The 18,652-nt window shown below is 41.2% G+C and overlaps 1 protein-coding gene across 3 annotated transcripts in view; it reads right to left on the reverse strand.

Moving 5' to 3' along the window:
- ANO3 (anoctamin 3) overlaps positions 1–18,652 on the reverse strand; it is a 274,762-nt gene that overhangs the window by 66,288 nt on the left and 189,822 nt on the right. The gene's annotated exons all lie outside the window — the stretch shown is intronic.

Here is an 18,652-nt window from a genome sequence, read left to right on the forward strand (position 1 = left end):
AATCTTCATCAACTTTGATAGGATTTGCTTGCCTACTGCAGCAGGAGAATCAGAGCCCTGGTGTGCAGAAATAAATGATACTTCTAGTCCTTAGCCACAGGACTCTCACAGATTGAGAACAATAACACAAGTGGCTAGAGCACTGAAAAAACGATCCGCTTCAAAAATTAAGACTCGCAGGCATACCCGCATCAGCACGCATACACAAGAGCTTCAGAAAATTGGAAAAACAGGTTACACTATCCCTACACTGAGATCTCTCATCTCTGTGGTCATTCTTTTCTTCTTATTTCTTTTGATTTCTATTTCCCAGGCTAGGAGCAGCGGAATGGGAGTTGAAAAACTTCACTTAAACTGCAGTGAAAAATAACAAAGCAGAGATCATTTCTGTAGTCTCCTCTCTTAACTAAATTAACATTAACTTTATTTTTAAAAGTCCAAAGCATTCTTGGTTTCCTGTTTTTCTTTGTACCTGATTTATTTTCCAGACACAGGACTGTAAAAAGCAGACAGTTTTTCAGCACGGTGTCTTATTTCCTGCTGCCTTAGCTGGTCTGCCCAGGGAGCACTTAGAGCACAGGAGAGAAAAAGAATTGTACGTCACCGTACCTGAAAAATACACGTGCAGCCAGAAGTAACTAGGGCACAAGGAACAGCTTCTGCATATTGTGGCACGATGGTGCAAGTGGCTAAGCATTTTCTTCCCAATATGAGGAAAAGCTCCCATTTTCCATAGCACAATTTCTGGGTGCACGACAAGACAACCCACTGCTAAGTTTCCTAAGATCACCCATGTGTTTGTGACGTTCTTTGCTTCTGGCGCAGAAATTTGAATTAGTGAGCAATAGCTACATGCAGCATTCGTTAAGATTTGTGAATTTCTTGCTACAGGTATAACTGAAGCACTTGAAATATTAAAATGAAGAAAATATATATGCAAGCAACAAGGCCGTTCTGAACAGCTATGACCACCCAGTCAGATTTCCTGTGAGTGGATGCATCTTGATTGAGTTGGATTAGATCTTAAAACGACAACAATTCTTGATTCTGTGCGCAGTTTGGAAGCTGCAGAACAATGCATTCTTAGTTACAATTTTGAAGTTAACATTTGCAGTACGTTACCTTGCACATTAAATTATTTAAAAAAAAAAAAGCAAAAAAAACCAAACAAAGATAAAGCTTGGACTCACTTCAGGCAAGCAGTCCACAAAGCAGAACTTTTGTAACTGGGGTTGACATTTGAAGAAGACAAGTATTACAAACCAATCAAAACAGAGCAGGAAGAAATTTTCTACACTGTATATCTAAAGAAGAGAGAATTTCCATTTCTTTTAGTAACATGTTGATAATAATCCTCAAATTATAGAATTACTCAGGTTGGAAAAGACCTTCAAGATCATCAAGTCCAACCACAACCTAACCATACTACCCTAACTCTAAAAACCCAATGATTAAGATGATGAAAGCATTTTAATCAGTAGTCTCCAAGTTTGACATCTGAACGATGAACCTGTAACAGGCATGAAAAATAGCAAACTTCAGCATTCATTTTTATCAGTCAGCCACGTTAGAACCTTAAAACAGTATGATCCCAGAGTCAAAGATGTCCTACAGCCTACAGAATAAAAGATATTCTGAGGAAAATACAATACTTGGAAATTTTCCTTCTACGCACTGAAGGTAAGAACATCACATAAGGAATTATTTTTGCTGCTGCTGATGGTAAATAGAGTGGTCTTCCCAGACTCCTCCAGGTAAACACAGCAGTGTATTGGAAACAGTAGTGTTTTTTAAATTGATAAATAACGTGATAAACCAAGGACTCTTTCCTATACAACTGACAGCGGGACAAATAGACCTAAAATTCTGACATGGTGTTCAGCTTGAATTTTCAGAATTCGCTATTTTCCATTTCAAAAGCATTCTGAAGATGCAACAAAAATCTCTTTGAAAGTGCACATCTGACAACACCAGACAATGGACTAGCAAGAACAAATTAACACCGTACCTTGAAAAAAGCAAACCAATCAACGCAAACCCACAGTCCTGATTAGCCTGACTTTGTATGTCTATCGCTGCTCTTTGGCTGATAACCGCTATCCATGTCTCCTTGTATATCTGCCTGGCACACCAACAGCCCGCCTGTTTACTCAGGAAATCCATTAGCCCAACAAGATCTCTGTCAGACCGCTTCCTACATCTTGCTCTAGAAAGGCAATGAGATTGCAGAGCATATCAACCGCCTTCAACAACAACAACGCGGTGCATGCCCACAACTAAATGCTTTGCGTTTTCACTGTGTGTAATGAAGCACTTCCATTTTGCTCCTCCATCTCACACACCCTGCCTTCTTGTTTATATTGCAAACCATCAACCCCTACCCAGGTGACAGGGCAGCTCATGTTATCTCAGCACAGTCCTTCCAACTTTGATTATTTATGATGACCCAGACAATACTATCTTTATTATTCTGAAGAAATAGCAGCAATTAAAAATGATCCCAGTGCAGTAGTTTCGTAAAGTGCAGGTCACAACTGTTACTTCCATAGCAGCGATGCCCTAAAAGTTATTAACCTTCCAGATGAAAAAACATCTAAACTCTACACCCCCGCGCAGTTTCAGTGGGGTTTACAGGTTTTCTTAAAATATGCTGAACAGAAACACATAATAAGACAGCTGTGGCAGATGCTAGAGCTGGTGGGTGCGAAAGAACTCTAATGTACTGACTCTGCCAGAACTTCTCCAGCAACGTTATCTCGATAAGCAATTTTGAACTCATCAACTCTGCTTTGCAGTCTTCAGAAACCCGAGTTGCACTCAGTTCTGAGACCCCTTTGGCATTTATCCCATCTCAGTTCCTGCACAACTATAACCAGGAAGGAAGCTTTACCTTTATGAGAAATAATGAGCCAAAAAAGAAAAAAAAAGAGTGGTGGCAAGTAGGAGAAACAGAGTACACAACGTAACAGAATAAAGACAATGTCACAAATACTTCCATACTGTTTTGACGCATGGATTAGTATATGGAGAGTAAGGCACTGTGCACACCAGCATGCTGAATTAAAAAGCAACTCCACTGTTTTCAGAATATTTCATAATATTATGAGGAGCGGCCGAGGGAACTGGGATTGTTCAGTCTGGAGTGAAGAGAGGAGGCTCAGGGGAGACCTTATCACACTCTACAATTACCTGAAAGGAGGGAGGGGTAAGGTAGGGTTTGGCCTCTTCTCCAAGGTGACAGCAATAGGGTGAGAGGGAACGTCCTCAAGGTGCACCAGAGGAGGTTCAGGCTGGATATTAGGAAAAATTCCTTAGAAAGAAGTGGTGAGGTATTGGAACGGGCTGCCTGTAGCAGTGGTGGAGTCACTGTCACTGGAGGTGTTCAAGAAAAGAGTAGATACTGCAGTGAGGATCATGGTCTCGAGTGATCACAGGCATAGGTTGATGGTTGGACTGGATGATCTCAGTGGTCTTCCCAACCGTAATGATTCCATGATTCCATGAATAATTAGGACAGGTTGCCACAGTTGGTTCTTAGACAAAATTCTAATTAACGCTTACCAAAATCTGAATTATTTTTAGCCTCTGTATACTAAATGTTTAAATTCCAACAACTCCAGTCAATGGCTTGACAAGCCTTTTACCATCTTCTTTGTACAGAACTGTTCCTACCAAAATATTTGCCACCCCTCCGAAAACCGGGTCACGGAGCTGAGAAGCCAGACAGCAAAAAAATGCATTCGGTCATTGCGCCAGACAGCAGTAAAAATATAGTTAGTGTTGAGTAGCTTGTGAATATTACAAAATAAGGAAAGGGTTTTTCCTTGATACTCATTGATTCTGTGTAATGTGTGGGAAGCTGCTGGGAATTTTTTATGTGATGCGCCCATACTTTGAATTACTCCGAACAACAGAGGAACACGTAACACCACTTTACATAGTTTTGAGCTTAGCATTTTCTACTTCGTTATTATTTTAGAGACTGTCTGAACGAAACATGGACAAGCTTACTGCCTGACTATCAGGGAACTAATCCGACATTGATACAGAGGCAGACAGCAAGCTGGCATGTGCCTGTACAGCTCCACTGACCTCTGCCCTTTTTATGTTATCAGAAGCGTGGTACGCTATCTCTTATCTCCGTGCAATAAGAATATCTCTGATAGATCAGTGTTTAGGACATAATGTTCCTAATATCACAGGTACTGATATATACTCTCTATGTCATTTATGACCTCGGAGTCATTTAATTTTGGTGATTGCTGTTGGATTTAATTATGGTCTGCTTTCAGAGTTCAACCTCAGATTCGCAAGCTTCTATTTTTCCAGAAAAGAATGGAATGTGAACATAGCCAATCGTTTTAGCTACTAAATCACTGTTAGCAAGTGTATGCAAAATGTATAACAACGAGATTATTTACAAATTTTCTATTTTTATAAACCAGAAGTATTCTTAATTACTATTTAAAAAAAAAAAAAGCTACAGAAGAAGAATTTATTGACCCACTAGCAATTTTGATATAGCATAAAAAAACGAGTTGAATTTTGATGTTCCAGAACATGAACCGAACGACCGGTCATCGACGTCTCTTATTTTCTGAACAAATTTAAACGGTGAAACAAAAAGCCAGAGCTTGATGAACGCAGCACTAGAGAATGACAAAAACAAGCACATTGTTATCCTTGCAGCCCAGAGCTGACCTTGATTTAGGGCTTCTGCAGCAGAAGCCCTGCAGCCTTGGCTCTGTCCAGCCAAGCCCTCTCAGCAGCTAAGCTGGCTACATTCAGTCTACCGTTAAGCGAGACCTCCTCCCTAACAGAGGTCATTTTTCTCCATTTCCTCTCGCTTATCTGATAGTCAGGTAAGATGAGAAACTGATACTTTGGGGGTTGCATCCCTGTCAAAACATTGCTTTATAAAATATTATACCTTGAAAGTAATTTTACTTAAAATAGAGTTTGCCAAGCAGCTATGGGAAGGAGCTTCATGTTTCATCAACAGAAGAAGTGGGAGTGAAGTCCCATTAATTTAAGGCAGCGATTTTACCCCTCCATTTCACAATCCTCATCACCTTCAGATCAAATGATCCTTCATCTCCACTTCCTCAGGTATAACGCTCATCCTGTGACTCTGAAAGTCCTATCACATAACACTTTTTGCGGCTGGTTGTACATTTTTCAAGGCTGTCTAAAACTTGAAGTATTTGAAAATGACAGGGACTGTACGTGCTCAGTTTGAGGATCAGGGACAGAGTCGCCCTCCCCCTCCTCAATCCTCCTGATAAATCCGCATCATAAAAACACTTCCAAAATGCTGTACTGCAGTTAACTGTATAGGAAAACACATAAGTTGTGCAAGAGATGATCGATCACTTTAATCTATAAAATTAAAAAACGTATTTTTTTCCTAACTCAAATATTTCTACTTAAGTAACAGACGTCTCCAGTGTTGGAAGGGGAAGTTCCATCTGTCCCCAGACAGAGCGTGGGCCCTGATTTAGGAGAGGCCCTCTGTATTGCTACACAAGGGAAATGAGAAGTCATTAAACAGTAAATTATGAGCCAAAGAGATTCTCTCTGCTGTTAACAACTGGAAAAACAGAATTCAGTTACTGTATCTTTCTGTTACAGTGTGAAAGAACACCAAACAAAGAGGCTTCTGGTGTCCGGCGTGGTCATTTTTGGTACATCAGCATTGTACAGTTACACGAACATGTAGGAGATACATCTATAAATCACTATGAAAATAAAGCTTCATATTTATTTCTATGGAAACCACAGCAGATACAAAGAGCACAATAACTCTATTTGGTAGAGCAAATTCTCAGCTACAAAACACTGTTTCTCAGCATAGTCAACACCATTAGCTATGCATTTTCACTAGCAAGAAACAAGAGCCTGCGTGCTGCACTTGTGAAAATTTGCACCAGCAGAGGTGACCCGCCATCACCACTGCTGAAATGCACCACCCTCCACCTCACTGGGCTCACATGCACTGTTTGGTCTCCGTAGATGTTCAGCGAGCATTGATGGATGTCAATAGGTGCAGTTTTTTCCACATGGAGGAACTGAATGACACGCCTTTGCTGCATACGCAGTTCCGTGTCAGATGCCATTTTGTCCCTCTGCTGCCATCTGTCACATGACAAAAAATGTAACAGAATAGTGGTGGGAAGGCTCAACTCCTACCACCAAACACTCATCTCTGACGTTAGGGGCCAACTTAACAAAATAGGAGGCATTACTTTTGGAGCATCCATACATACACACAGAGTAGCCCTTCCAGTGTCTCTGATATTCCTTCTGCACTTTATGTCGTACTGATGGACTACTGTCAATAGCCCAAGACAACAGGCACATACGTGTACTTTTCCCTACAGTTTAACTGCAGTCGAAAGTTGATACAACCTTTGGGTAAAACAAAACAAAAATCAAACAGTGCTCAGGAGAAATGCGACCGCGGAAAAAACACTGCGAGTTGCTAAAGGTTAAGCATTTGGAATTCATTTTCCAATAGTTACGCATCTAAATTCTGTCAACATTGATGTAAATTAAGCACAAATGAGGAAGGAAACCTAACCGTGCACTCGTGTATGTCAAGACTCATTCATCACATCAAGACATTGAAACGGGCTTTTCTCATGCCAGCAAATCACTGCTAACATAGGATGTTCACCTTCAAAATCAAACCATGCTCATATATGAAAAATAGGGATCGACACACCAACCGCAGTGTGTCTTTCAAAGACTCTGCTCAGCAGCACAGCGTCTTTTCACATGTTATTTTCGAGCTGTACCCACGCAAAGCTCAGAAGCAACCGTAACTGAAATACTAACAGCTAAATGGTTTTGATACGTATGTTTTGCTCCAGCCGTACTTGAGATATTACATACAGTCCTTGTGCCCTTTCTTCTAACCTACCCAAGGCTACGACGCAAACATAAAAGTGAAGTTCAAATCTTCCTGCGACTCTTGCTATTACTCAACGTAAGCAAGATGCCTACGTCTCTTTTGGATCAACAAAGCAGAGCAAAGCCTGTTGTACAAAGTTCACTCCTAGTCCCAATGGGAAAAGAACGACTAATTGCCACTCGTTTTAAACCTATATTGGCCCAAGCTTTCTATATAGCTATGTCCCGATTTCTATACTATCTTTTCCAGATTATTGCTATCTGGTTTCTCCTCTGGAGATGTCGGTTATCAGCTCTTTCTGCGTTATGGAACTGTGTCTTGTCACCAGGCCTGGAGAAAAGTGATAATGAACCAGTGATGCCGCAAAAGACCTCAGAAGTGTTTAATGCACACAGTGGTAGTTGAGAGGAACTGCAATTCCCTGAGTGCTGAACTGTTTTAGTATAATTCAGTTACCCGATTAGATAGTGTTTTGAGAACAAAGTGTCCTACAGTTTGTTCTGCAGTTATAAATCAAAGATAAATGGCCTGTAAAGAGTCCTAACCCCAAACGTCCATCAAAATCTACAGACAGAGCTGACAAAAAGAACAAGGGTAAAGCAATGCGGACATTTTTGCATTGTGACTGTGATCTGCATTCATCTGAGAAGTGTTTCCCTAGGCAGAACCAACAGATGAGCAACAAATTTTGGCTGTCAAAAGGCCAATTCACAGAATCATCAGGGTTGGAAGGGATCTCCGGAAGGGACCCCTTGTTAAGCAGGTTCTCTAGAGTAGGTTGACTTTTCCTACATCTCTATTCAGACATCTGAAGTTAAGCATCCGCTCTTCCCAATCTCCCCCCCCCCTCCCCCCATGTGGAAAAGGGACAGAAAAGACTGAATTCCTAACCCAGAGCTGTGCAGCCTGTCAGCGGGAGCGAGCATCAGATCGCAAATCCTGTTTCCAAGTCTTCACTCGCAGACAAACACAACTTGAAAAATAAAACCAGAGGGAGAGCAGCCTCTGTTTAGCTTTTTTCCTACATTCCTCCAAATGGGAAGCAATACAGAGTGGCTGTTTCACAGATGTTACTGTGCAACATCCAAACTAAAACAATAACTAAAACATTAAAAAGAAAAAAAACACAAAAAAACACCACACTGAAACCAGCAGACTTGGAAGTGAGCAGGGAAAAACCCAAACAATAGTAGTAAATGGAACATCCAGAAGTTCTGCATACTGCTGGGAGCAGTACGTACAGGAGGGAGGAGCAGCAAGATCAGCTGCAAGTTTAAAAAACCAAACAGAAGCCCAAAACCCCATTCCTGTCAACCTCGCGTCTATAATTCTCCTGCAGTGAAGTCTGCAGACTCCTGACAGCAAATGTCTTACCCTAAATTTTTTTTTGTTAGCTTGCCACAAATACAAAAGAAATACAAAATGGGAACAAGGCAGTCGATCCATTCTCAAGCCTGCAGAAGACAGGCAAGATTTATTCGACCTCTAATTCTGTAGCTCTTTGTCTATCAGGGCAGCCCAGAGCAAATATGCAACACAGAGACATGGATGTCTCGAGTATATTTACATAAAATGTCAAAAGAAACATTTGTCTTGTAGAAGGACGTGTTTAAAAAACCACCATGTCTCACATGTGGAATAAAACCTCATCACTCCTGACAGAATATTCTGCATCACAAACTTCAGCTTTTTCACTGTAGGCCTTCACATACAGCAAACAGATCCAGAATCTATCCCTGAACCTAAGTTTGCTTCCAGTGGTCTTAACCTTAGTGGCTGATCTAGCATTGTTCCCAGACCACGTGCTACCACTGTAATTTTTTTTTCTATTCTCAAGTTAAATTCAAGAGTTAGATTTCCAAAATCATGCAGCGTGTGCACTACAAATGAAGTTTTCAGATGAAAAAATTCCCCAGACTGAGTGAGAGCTGCGTTCAATCCTTGCAGCTTACACTGAGAACTGCCCCAAAGCACTTTGATACAGAAACAAATAAATGAATAAAGAAATAAATAAAATCCCAAAGAAGCAAAATCAATGGAAGAAGCACACGCTGAATCTTCTTAGAATCACAGAATTGTTGGAGTTGGAAGGTACCCTTAAGGGTCATCCAGTCCAACTCCCCTGCAACGAATAGAGATACCTGCAGCTCCAGCAGGTTGTTCAGAGCCCCGTTCAGCCTGACCCTGAATGTCTCTTCCTGGCCTCTCCAAAGTTATTCCTAAGTCACATTTTCTGTTCCCAAAAACAAGTTAAAGTGCCTCTGCTGTCCTGCAGTCAACAGCGCACAAAAAGCCAAGCAATTTATTGAGAAGAACAAACAGCTGTAGGAGTAATTGTTCACATAAGCAAATTCCAGAGTCCTTTTTACAGCTCTTCATGCTGTTATGACGTCCCTCTTCCTGATTTCAAAGCAATGACCGCGGCAGTGCAGCACACATGCAGCCTGGCGTGAGGAACCGAGCACTTGCTCGCTCGCACAAAGGCAGGCAAACAGGGCATGACACGAACCCAGGCACTACCTGCTGCCCAGGGGACAAGTCTGCTTGCTTTCCATTAAGCCACATTTTCTCCATATTCCTGGTGCTCGCTTCATGTCATGTTAGTTTTCATACTTTCCAGAAGTATTTTTCTCTCTTTGCATTTTGGCCTCTCAAGGGTGAATGAAAGGAGAAGTTTTCTACAGCCTTCAGATAGCCCAAATAAAGGGGCATACAAAAGCTCATCTAGCTCAAGTGACCTTAATTCAGAAGTTTTAGCAAAGTAATAAGGACGTTAGGGCCTCAGATGCAAGACAAAAGAGAAGGCACACTGGGCAATGACCTGCAGAAATGTGTCCCAGCCCCACTTATGCTAGAGGACAGACCAGGTCAGACCAGCTCTACCACCCACTCCTTTCAAGAGAAACCAACTTCACAGTTGGAGGCAAGCCTATTTTCTGTTTGCTGGACTATTTCAAATGTGAGTAATTCTGTATATATTTTAGGTTAGGAAAAAAATGAAAGAATCGAAAATAATACAGTATCCAAAGAAATCTGCAAATCAAGGGAAGCTTTTCTCTTTGCAAAAAAATACCAAAAAAAACCATGAAAGCTTTTTGCAATGTGGTAACGTTGGTCTGCTAGTAATCTATATCAAGATAAGGATGTGAGTACATAATGAGTGAAATTATATAGGCAACACATGATGAATAGATTCCTTAGAGGTATATTTAGAAAGAAAAGTGAAGGCAACAGAGGAAGTAGATAAGTAAAAATGTGTAAAAGATGAGTGATTGATCTCCAAGTCCTGCTGAAAAGCTCTTACCTTGGTTTCAGTTTTCAATGAGAGATGCAGGGAAAACAAACCGTTCACAGCACGATTTCATGGCAGTGCATGAAACCTCTAATCCAATGAGAGATGCTGGGTCCATTCAGTGCTAAGCCACTTCATTCCTCTGGGACAGATTTCCCCTTTCTCCTTTAGTATGATAACCTGGGATAAGGGGAGGGTTGTGATCCTCAGCTTTATGCTAAGTAGGGCTGTTCAGAGTGCACACCTCCTGTATGGACCATTAACGCTGACCCTCAAATACACGCTATTTTTGTATGCCTAAGTTTGCTGTGAAACTCTTTCTAAATGCTTCCTGCACAGCTGAAGCAGTATTTTTACTGCTTATTAACAATTGAAGAGCAAAGTAGATGACTTGGGTTTCTGAGGCTTTTAATAATACAGAGGGAGTGAAGCACATATTGTTTTTTTTCATCCTTTTATCGTGCATTCTGTGCCTCCTTATCCTCAAATCACCTGCAGTGAGATCTCAGCTCCCTCCTTGCTTTCCAGTGGTGCTTTTTGACCAGGTAGGTAATTCAGCACATAGATTGTTTTACTTTTGCTGCACGTTATCTTTCTTTTAAAAAGAAGCCACAACATAACGCTGCTATTTAGTTCAGTCTTCACTTGATGAGATATGCTGGGCTCAAGCTGGCTCATCCTGCTGCTCGTAGGCAGTAAAACTCGAACAGCGAATGTAACAGAAAAACAGCTTCCAGGCTTCATCATATAAGTCACTTCTACTCGCAAGCCAAACAGTTTCTCATTTTGTTTATATTCTGCTCTTCCTTGACAAGCACTGCGAGAATCAAAACTAGTCAAAGCAGTGTGAACTTCCCCAGCACACCCTTGCTGTGCCTTCCCTTGGTGCATCTCCTCCCCTTCTCCCTGCCATTCTCACCCCCCTGTGCCTCTTTCCCACCCCCCTCTCTCTCACACGCGCATTTCTGTGGGCAAAACTGGGAATAAACCTCCTCTAAACCTGATCAGAAACTTGTTCTGAAATGTCAGGGCTTGCAGCAGAGGCTGGACACTAGAACAGAGCAAGCACCGAAGGCTTTACAGATAAAACACCCCAACGCGATAACCGGGGAGTGCTCCAAACCATGAAGGGACATCCCTTAGTCCCACCTCTTGAGGGCTATTTACCACAGCGTCTAGGTACGGCACAGAGATGATATGAAGGACAGCTTTCTCTCCTTGGTGTCAGTGCCTGCCAGCCACCAGGAGCCCTGTGGTCTTCCCGACATGTTGGGTCTGCAGTCAGGACAGCGCTTAACCACTCAGCAGTTACATCCAGCTAGGATCCGCTGCTGGAGCTATTGCAGCCTACGGGCTTGGCTGAAATACCTGGTAATTTTATTTGGACATATATTTAGATAAAAACAGCCTTCTACACTGTATTTGCCATTCCCTGACAGAGGTGGAGTCACCATCCCCGGAAGTGTTCAAGAAAAGAGTAGATGCAGCACTGAAGGACATGGTCAGTGGGCACGGAGGGGATGGGTTGGGCTTGGACTTGGGGATCTTAGAGGTCCTTTCCAACCTGAATGATTCTATGTTTCCTGGAAAATGTATCACTACAGCAAACTACTTTCCTATGTGCTATTTCTCCCTCTATAGAAAAGAAGCTAGGTAGATCTGGGAGTGGGGAAGGAGCTGAAAGGCACAACTAGGACTTCATCTATCACACAACCCAGTTTGCATCATGAATCTTCTTCCTAACAACAAAAACACCCATTGTCCTAATTGCAACTCAGCGCTGCCTATACAGATACCACAGTTCAGAGTGTACTGTAGACTCAAAGTCAACCTCACATGCCAAAGGAGCAGTTGGGATCACAGGAGATAGACAAGGCAGTGACGAGACGTGGCTGTGCTGCAAAGTGGCTCGCTGTTCAAAGACTCTTACAACCCAGCGTCATCAGGGAAGAGCATTTCCAAGAGGAGGATGTCACGTCCCCAAGGAATAATCCATTTTGAAATGATACGCAATATCTCCTGTTCCCCAAACTGCGGGGTTATAATGATCTTGTATAGATAAATAAGCTTGGCTCTCAGAGGAAAAAGTAATCATTAAAGAGGAGCCTCTTAAGAAAAGACAAAGTCCACCACAAAGGAAAGATAGCTATCTGCAAGCTTAACAGCGACTTCTGAGTGATACGCCTTTGATTTTCAACACATTTTGTGCTCCAGAAATTCGCTTTCCCTCAGCAGACTACTTACTCATTTTTTTTCGGCTATCCTCTTTGATATGATTTAAATTTTCTAATGGCTATTTATGATTTTTCCACAGCTCCATATTGAAACATACTGAGAAGGAAGCCAAAAAATAATATGGTAAGGGTTCAGTAAAAACACTTGCCTACTATATAGCGAAACAAATGGTTTATACACACACTTGATTTCATTATCTGCACTATCAGGAGGTAGAAATATTTTCAAATACTTCAGGGATGCACAGTTGTTTACTGGGCAGATGTATTTTTAAGGCTTTTTAGTGAAAACAGCATTGACAAAAATAGAGGAAATTTCTGACCTAAGTGTTGGAAAAGCTTAGAGAAAAAAAGATGCAATATTCAATTTTATAATACAATTAAGAGAGGCTGTTGCCCCTATATTCATGAAAATACGTTAGTTTTGCAATTTAAATCGGATGTGCTAGGTATGTGTAGATCTAGACATACAGAGTAGCATCAGCAAGTCAACGTCCACTGTTGAGTTTGCATCATCTTCCAGAATAACTCATTTACAACAATTAACAAATCCCAGACTCAAGACCCAGACTGAGTGCAGAACCTGCAAATTTCTTAAGCCATTTAGGAACTGTAAACCTCATTTTCACCCCTTATCAGTACCAACGATCAGTTGGTGATCAGAGGTCAGCATTTGGACCTGTTACAGCTGAGCAACTCAGCTGAAGGCGGTGAGAATATTCATGGTCTGATGACCAAGCATCAGAAGATACAATGCTAGTCTGGCCTCAGAAAGGGGTGAATGTCATCTGAAACTGGTATCTACTTCAACAGGTAAGCTCTCACATCAAGAAAAAGGTACTTCTTTAGAAGCAACCGTTGTTACTTTCAGAACAGCACGATATGCAAGTATAGCTGCCAGTATTTGTGTACGAAAAGCAGAAATCTGGAGTTGCCATTGAGAGAAAAGTAATACCAGAAGATTCCTAAGAACAGATGTATACCCTAAATTCCGGTGTAGTACTCTGTACGCATGCACCTGCTCGTGTACACGGTGGAAGACATCATCTAGACACTATTTTGGCTCGATTATGAAATGTATTGTGCTCTTCATTCAGGATAAAAAGATGCAAAACAGGTAACATCAGCTTATTGGATTCAACATTTAATGTATTCACATGTGAAAGAGAATCCCAGAAACCTCACTGCGTATTCTCTTCAGATACTTGGCTGTATTTTTCAGCTTACATTTCAGTTTCTCAATTTTTACTATCTTATTTTATCTGGGATATAAGCAAATGCTCTGTTACAGAGGTAAAGTCGCTTCAGTACACCAGTACCTCGGGCTAATTCACATTTTGCCCTTTGTGTTTAGTCCTAGGTATCTGCTAGAGATCCATCACTGCTCTCTCTAGTACTAGCAGATAAGTGGGAGAGGATGATCAAAGAAGGCACCATCCAGCCAGCTTCAGGACACAAATCCCATTCCTCTACCAGATTCTGGTCCCAGTAATTCACGCCCTATCAGATGTCTCAAAGAGACCCTCTCACCATCCAAAGTAAACCTTCTCAGCCCTAAAGGTGGGAAGAGGAAAGTGTCATGGAAACCATTTCCACAATGCATTTCTTTGCACTAGTGCAGGCTGCCCAACCGACGCTTTTAGAAAGTATGTTTCCACAGAACAAAAGGATATTTTGTTAGGAAAGTGTCTGGGCAAAACCAAAGAAAATTTTGGGATTAAAAACTGTTATATGCTAGAGCTTTTGAAGTAAGCTGGTAAGTCCCTCCATTCATACTTACATCCATTTTTTGTAGATGCTGCATTGCAGAAAGGTTATTCCATTTTTTTAAATTATTTAGTATACTCCTGTTTTTTTTCTTTAATGATAGTTGTTACTTTTCTTCCATTTGTTGAAAAGGAGACTCTACTTCACCAAAGAATAAGGTTCATCTTAAAACAAATACCATGAGCTGCCTTTTGTGAAAAGAACCCTCCTCTCCAAGTCAAGCCCTCAGTTCTTGAATGTAAACGAAGACAAAATCTGATATACCCTACTAGTTATAAAATGAGCTAAACTAGTTTTGGAAACGTGATGTAGAGGGAAACCGAAGATTGATGCATAAGAATATCATGCAAGGTTTTGATACAGGGCTTCATTTCACTCAGAATAAATGCCAAATATAGTTGCGTATATGCAATTCCACTAAGCAAAGCCTCCTCCTCCCTGCAATTCATTCCACAAAGTGGAACTATTTACTAGAAACATCTAATGCAAACTGAAAGAAGACTTTAACAGTTATTTGAAGAATCTATGTATGCACTCATGTGATAACATCTCAATTACACAAAAGTCTATTTACAATGAAGTCATTATCTCCCCCTTTCAGACAGAAAAGGAATCGAACTTGGGTAAACGGAAGCAGAAAGTCCACTACAAAAAAAGCTCAAAAATCACAATCCTATATAATAACATCTACTGAATAAAGAAGACAGATAAAACCAACTGCGTGGCCCACTCCAAAATACATGTCAAAATACGTATCTAAAGTACTTAAAGGAACCCACTGAAACAGGCATAAGCAGGTGATGTACATATCTTGAGATAGGATGAATTCCAATCAAATAACTGATATAAAATGTTCTCCCGTATGCTATCACCTGTGAAACACTTCCAGTGATTTCACGTACTATACATTTTCTCCTTTGGACATCTTTAAAGCTTTGAAGTCCTGTAACCAGCAAACTTAATTAGCAAGCATCATTGAAGACCATAAAAACGCACTTATTGCAAGAAATCTCCGCCAGCTATCTAAGAGCCTGTTCTAAAGAATCCACCATGAGAAAGTTTAAGTGCTAACCACGTATGAAACGCTAGTTCATCATTGGGTGTGGCCAAATACGGCCTTGAAGTGAGTGGTTTACACTCAACGAACATTGACAGTGGTTACGCAATGTGATGCCGCCCCACGTGGACGGTATGCGGGCACCAAAACTTGGCAGATGTGTCAGTTCCAACGCGTTCTTATTACATAAACATCTAGCTGGCATCATAGGCTAACAGGGATTGAAAGTAAAAGACTTAGCAAATTAAGGCTCTGAAACTTAATTTACTAGAAAATAAAGAAATCAAATTATTATGATTATCCAAATATGAGCTACCACGAGACACTACAGACATTGAATTGTTAACGGGAGAACTTTCCTCAAGCTTTAGTAGGGTCTCTAAAGCAAAGCTTTTAATCAAAATAATTGAGAATAAATGAGGCTCAATTAGTTTAAATGTGATACTAGCACCTAACGAATGCTTAAATATTACCAATCCAGACAAAAGAAGGAAGCGGATGCTTAGTCTAACTCTGCTCATACCTTTACTCACAGAAAGGGAGCCAAGATAGCATTGGCTACAAAGACGATCGTTGCCCCAAACACACGAGCATTTCATGGCCTCGTGGCTGCACCCATTAACTTGTACAGTAGCAGGTTTTGACACCTGTGAGAACTGCATTGCTAAACGAGGATCTTCCTACTCACTTGTGAGTAGGGCTGTAATTCAGCCCTGGGAGATTATCCAGCTGCAAACAGCCTTGAGAGCAAAATCCAAACACTTGAGTTGGATTTTGTGTTCAGTCCTTGATTCACAGTCGGAAAATGGAAAGGCTATTGAAGATTCAAGATGTCAAGCTTCTTCCTTGGGTTGTCCTGACTCAATAAATGTTTCATTTCACAGGGATTTCCACTGCTAAAATACAAAACTGGAACGTTTATTTATTTTTTCTAAGTGTTATTATTTTTTCAGGAAATGTGTTCAATTATTCCCATGGAAAGAATACCATCAAAACCACAGTGAGCATTTTTGTACTATTTTAAAATGACCTCTCTCCTTTAGAAGCCGTATTTCCAAGCTCTTCGTTTTTAATGTGGAATTTAGCTAAAATGGCTGTTCTGTATGATAGCATGAAGGCATAATGACAATGTATTGGAGGGCTACAGAACCATAAATGTAGCCACTGAAATTTGTGACTTGAATTCCAGTTTATCGTCCGTTGGCTTTTTTTATGCTTCACGCAAAACTCTATCACTCCAAAATACTTTTCTTCTAGAAAGACCATTAAGAATTACTGACCAAAAAAGATCTCCGTAGGCTTACATTTATGCATTTACGTCAATAGGAATATTGCTATTTGGAAAAGCTTCCTGCAGTGAAACTCAAATTACTGCGCACCTTTATTTGTCAGTGGGTTACAGCACAGCTGACCCAACTGCCAATTAACAGCATTTGTTAATGGCAAACAGACCATCCTAAAAACATGCTCACCCCAGTAGTAATATATGACGCTACACCTATTTTCCTAGAATGAATGTTACAGTGATCTTCCACTTACATTTACTCTGGTAACATGACTGGCACACAAATCTGACCCAGAGAGCTCTTCTAAATTTCACTGTTTGCTTTCCATCCCAGACCCCACAAACAATTACTCACCGTCTCAGCACCGCCAGGCCCCTGCGGTCTTACTACGTGAGATGATGCACTTTAGAAGTTCAAAGCGTGAGAGGGACTGCCCACACATTCACTTCTTTGCAACTTTTTGTGAACTCATTAGGTGTTGTCATCACTGACCAGTGCTGAGCTGTGGTTCCAGGGGGAGGCACGCACGTGCTGTGCCCACGTAACCCTGCACGCCTGCACCCATTACACCAGCCTCCTGCCAGACTGGGTTGATGTTTGATCGCAGAACTTGGCCACTGCCACGGCACGGCCAGAGACAGACTGCAGGCATGAAACAAAGCATCAAACCTGCAGAAACTGTTCATGTTGTTACAGTCGTAAGCAGAGGAAGGGAAAAAAAAAAGAGAGGAATGCCTGGCAAGTGAAAGTTACTGCTTTTTTTGAAAGTGGACACACCTTAAGACATGTTCTGTACAAAAGGGAAATATTAACTAGTGATGAGGGTACACTTAGATAAAGAAATTACTGTAAGGTGGTGGGGTGAGTTTACGGAGCAGTACCTCAACCGGCTCGCTGTGATCGGTTTATTGCCCTCCCATCTAGTTCCCCCACTGCACTGAGTGCAGCTTCCAGCACAAAAATGATTGCGGTGGCATCAAACAGGGCTTTAACTGATATCCCAGCTGGATGAGGCCTCACAAATATGCCCCTGACATTTTGTAAACTTATGGGGACTGTCATGACGTGCATCCACCCCTAACCGAGGCAAGGCTTAAGAGAAGGACTTTTGCCATTATAACCTACCCCACATTACTGCATCTCTTGTGATGAGCTCCAAAAGGAACCCTCTGCCATTACCCTAGGCTGTGCCTGCACACCACCTCTGCACACAAGTTTATTCTTTGGTATGATAATTCCTTGTTTGCTTTGCAAAATGTATAGCCATGTTGTAGATTGAGGTTGAATGAACATTTACTTACTTAAAACCAACCAACAAAAAGCCACAAGGAGCACATCATTAACTGAATTCCACAAATTATGCCATCATTGCAGTTTGGAAAGCTGATGCTGTCGTCTTACCTCCTTTTCTTTGGCCTTGCACGTCTGACCAAGTTGTGCATGGAAAAATGCAATAAACCACAGAATCACAGAGCCATAAAAGTTGGAAGAGACCACTAAGATCATCTAGTCCAACCGTCAGCCCATCGCCATCGTGCCCACTAAACCATCTCTCACAGAAACTCATAGAAACTATAATTAAAACCACAGTTAGTAACTAACAGGGAACATCAGTGCTAACTGGAAGTCATCCTCAAACATCACATAGCACTAACTATATTTCTTTTCCAAAACGAGGGTATCCAGTAAAAGCAGGCTATGAGTTCAGGGTAAAGCATTACAACCACTTTTAATCATTAAAGATTTCAGCTCTTTAGGGCAGAGTGTCTATCAAGGAGCACATTTAAAACGTCAAAGGACAATTGTGAACCCTATCATTGATATTAAAGTTTAGATTTTAACCATACGAAGGAATTGTTGCTTTGAAAACAAACTAACCGGTAGGGTCATAGGTCCTTACGTCGTGCTTTCCCTCATTTCCCTCTCCTTTATTTATTTTTTTATTGCTCTCATTTTATTATTTAAAAACGCTGATAGGTTAGAAAAGAGTCAGATCAAGTCAATCTGTCCGGCTAATATTTAACCTCAAATTAAAACCTCCCAGATAAAAAGGGAGTGTAGGGCAGGCTTCACAGCTACGGCCTCCGTCCGGTCTGCCTGGCA

This window comes from Numida meleagris, chromosome 6, assembly GCF_002078875.1.
Source record: "Numida meleagris isolate 19003 breed g44 Domestic line chromosome 6, NumMel1.0, whole genome shotgun sequence".
Classification (NCBI taxonomy): Eukaryota; Metazoa; Chordata; class Aves; order Galliformes; family Numididae; genus Numida; species Numida meleagris.